The sequence below is a fragment of the Notolepis coatsorum genome (assembly GCF_963971535.1).
Source record: "Notolepis coatsorum genome assembly, chromosome: 1".
NCBI lineage: Eukaryota > Metazoa > Chordata > Actinopteri > Aulopiformes > Paralepididae > Notolepis > Notolepis coatsorum.
In genome coordinates, this window is record NC_140165.1 from 213,580,299 (window position 1) to 213,584,538 (window position 4,240).

The window sequence follows — 4,240 nt, forward strand, 5'->3', positions numbered from 1 at the left end:
GCCCGCGTCCACCTAGCGCATATTTCTCCGTGAAACATGCTGGGAGTGCGCTGGCAGAGCTGGCTTGAAGCGCATTTTGTAGATGACAGAAAGAAATCTACAGCCATGCCGCGGTTTTGCACATATTATAGCATATTTGAATAACTTTATTGTATATTAATTATATATATAGTTATTGCCTGACACCACAGTTCGCCCTTTGCTTTTTATTAGCTTTTTAGTAGTGTATTCGTGTAGTTATTATTATTAGTTTTGTCGCGAATCTCAATGGTCTGTGGGAGACAGCCAGACAGGCAGGCAGCTCCGGTGTCAGGTTACAAACAGAGTGGTAGATGAATGGCTGTGATTGGTTGTCTGAAAATGAGCCCAGCGCATCGCTCTGAAAGTTCAGAAAGTTCAGAAAGTTTCAACTTTCCGCCGCACAAAAAAGCTGAGAAAAGAAGCCGACGGCAGCGCACTTCCTAGAGGCGGCCGCATGCGGCCGCGTGCGCTCCCTCCCCATTGGAAGACATTGAAAACAGATGCGTGCGATCAGAAATATGCGCCAAGTGGACGCGGGCCCTTAGGCTGGTCTACAATTTAGATTTTTCAAAGTCCTTTTTTTTTTTTTTTTTTTTTTAATGATAGCTACTTCAAAAGATTTTGTCCGAGACCTTTTACAGTGGTGATAAAGTCACAGGTCAAGGAAATCTATAGGCTCTTCCCAAGACAGTAACACAGCATGACAAGAGATGAAGGTGTAACAGAGGTAAATCTTTATTTGTAAAGTGTGAAAACAAAACAGGAATGGGGGTAGGAAAACACCTGGCTACTTGCTGGTGGCCTGGACGCAGTGCAGCCTAGTGACGAGGAACCCCACATGGCCGTAGCAGCCAGTAGAATGGTTTAGGCGCTACCCTGGCCTACCAACACTGAGCATGGGAAATGGGATGCCAAAATGGCGGCACACACAACAATAGAAAAACTGCCACTCAAAAATGCCCAATGGCCACATGGATAAGGATTCAAAACTAAATGCTGAATGCTGCAACCCCGGGGTATAGAGCCCAACCAACAAGGCATTGTTGGTCCACCAAAATATAACGGGCAGAGGGCAGACAGTTGTGGTGCATTCGTGGTGCATCAGTGGCTTGTTGTTTCGAGTTTAACCACACACAGCGAGTTAACAAAAGGCACTGAGATGGTGCAATGAGGAGCCCCCAGATGAGTAGACCTCTGTTCCCCCAGTGGAGGATAAGATGGAGGATGCAACTGAAACCAAAGTCATAGAAGGGAGTATGTGCAACACATTATCAGAGACTTATAATGATTTTATCATCTACCTATGGGAAACAAGAAGAGTGCTGGGGGAGGCGCCTGGGGGGTGGTCGTCTTGGGACAGAATCGTTTGTCCACAGCTGCGTCCAATCACATATCAATTAGTCAATAATGTCCAAATGTTCTTGGCACAGCTGTGGGAGAGACATAATGCAACACATGGTTCAAGCAGTTCATAGTTGCATCTCAGTTATGCGTTAAACCAGTCCCGGCGCCATGGGCGGGCATTAGGGGGCCGGGCCCGCCCACTGAGTCAGCTGTGCCCACCCTGAAAAAAAACGTTTTTTTTTTTTTTTTTTTTTTAATCAAAGTCAACTATCCAAATCCTTAGTCGGGGACAGCCCTAGTGGGCACTGATGTCAACAACAACACTACTGAAGCTAGCACGGCACTCTGTGAGAATTCGTTTTCTACCCTCAAGAACGTCTTTACAGAACATCGCCTTAGTATGCTTCATCGACGCAACTAAGGCCAATTTAATTCAGTTGGCATTTGAGAAGGACTTAACAAAAAAGTTCAGGAATGAGTGGAGGGGCAGTGTTTTAAGAAGATTTCACTCTGTCCCCAAACGCCGCTTGCCGCTCTACTTATGATGGTGAGTAGCCTGTGGAGGAATTTTGTTTGCTTTTTTATGCACCTTATTTTTGTCAGTTCAGTTCAGTTTGTCAGTGAATTCAGAAGTGTTAAATAAATGGAGACTTTTCAAAGATATAGAATAGAATAGAATAGAAATGTATTATCCTGAGGGAAATTTTACACTGCAAATCACTCAACATTAAACATTTAGACAGAACAAGTCACAAATAAGAATAACAAAACAAATGGCCTAAGAATAGAATAAAATGAAATAGAATAAAAATAGAATAAAATATACAGTAAATAAATACAGTAAAAATATACTGAAGTCTACAGTAGGTGTAATAATGCACAGTGCTGTTTAAAAAGTAAGAGTCCAGGAAGATGGTAATTGTCACTCTGTGCTCAGTGATGCAGTGAGGCACAGTGATGCATTGTATAGTCTGAATCTGAAAATCATTATTTAATAAAACACAGAAAAGGATCACCAAGTTACTCTGGATAAAAAAAAACTTTACAGACAACATTGAGACAAAGCTTCCTGACACATCTCCATCCAAACTCTTGGAAGAACTCTTTGAAATCTCATCTGATACCACCTGGAGAGCTAGTTTCAGAGTGTGGTGCTGAGTACCAAGTATCTCATCTCATGGCCCACCAAGTATCTCATGATGCAGCAGTTAAGGTGTTGATACCATTCAGCACCACATACAGTATCTGTGTGAAGCTGGCTTTTCATCCATGACAGCTCTGAAAACAAAATATAGGGCCAATTTGAAAGGTGACGATATTGGTGTTATTTCAATAAATTTAAACATTACTATTTTGTTGGGGCGAGGGGCCCAAAATATTTTGGTCCACCAAAGGGGGGCCTGACAGAAAAAGTTTGAGAAGCACTGGTATAGTCTGATGGCTGTCGGAATGAAGGACTTCCTGTGCCGTTCAGTGCTGCATTTAGGTAGTGTGAGCCTATAACATGCTCCTCCTGTCAGCCAAGTCTGTGTATAGTGGGTGGGAGGGGTTTTCCCTGATGGCCTGGAGCTTAGCAAGGTTCCTCCTCTCCGCCACCCTCGCTAGAGTCCAGCTCCACCCCAACCACGCTACTGGCCTTCTTGACCATCTTATCCAGCCTGTTTGTGTCCCCTGCTCTCAGTCCGCTGCCCCAGCAGGTCTGTTATATATATCCGTTCAGTCTGTTTTTGTATAAGTGAAAGTTCTTAAGATAGAGAGAAATTAGATTTTTCAATTGCCTCTCTGCTGTTTAGTTCAGCACCGTGGGCAGCGCCAAGCAAGCCACAGCGCCGCTGTCCCAGCTGAAACGTATAAAAGGGAACCTGTGTTGAAAAACCATTGTGCCCCCCCGAGAACATTTTATGCCCCCCCACTAATTTGTTTCTGCAGCCTGGTCTGCGTTAATCCACGGCATATATTCACGTTACTCCAATGGTATTTATAATCCATGGGGGGTTTATTCCAACGGTCCTTACCATCCTCATATATAGGCTAGTAGCCACAACAAAAGTTGCTGTGAGAAAAAAAAAGAAGATGCAATGTAAACAAATATATATATTACGTTAGGCAGGGGGGTTGCATGGGGAGCACTGTCCTGTCAACCTGTGTGACAATAATCCATTAAAACCTCATTTCTAGGGATGTCCGATATTATCGGCCTACCGATATTATCGGCCGATATTGGCATTAAAATGTGATATCGGAAAATATTGGTATCGGTTTTCAAAAATATATATATATATATATTTTTTTTTTACATTTCTATAACCTTTATTTACCCAGGCAAGCAAGTAAGAACATATTCAGATTTTATTTATTGTCAAAAGTATGCATAATGTTGTGTTAATTCCACAACAAGAGATATCTAATGTTATTACATGGCGTTTTCACATTCGCCGAAATGCTTGCTTGTGATTGGTCAATAGCCCCCCGACAGCGGTCATTATTTTTCAATAATGACCGCTGTTTTTTCAATAATGACCGCTGTGCGCAGCTGTTCGCAATCAAGCCCACTGACACACACTGTTTCAGTGCAATTAGACACTGCCGGTGTTCTGCCGGCGATGACGGGGGCGGAGCGACGAGCGGAGCCAGAACACAGCGGAGCGAACAGAGGCTGCCCGCGATAATAATAATCACTTTATTTGGGCTGACAGAGCCACAGAACAACTGCGATTTGTCAAATGAATTAGGTATATTGTTAGTAAGTTAGCCATGTAATAAGCGGGATAATGTATAGCTTTACTCGGTCATTGTCGCAAAATAATTGACCTTCACTGACGTTTAAAACACCTCGCCGAAGCGGCTCGGTATTTTAAACTACGTGTCGGTCAAT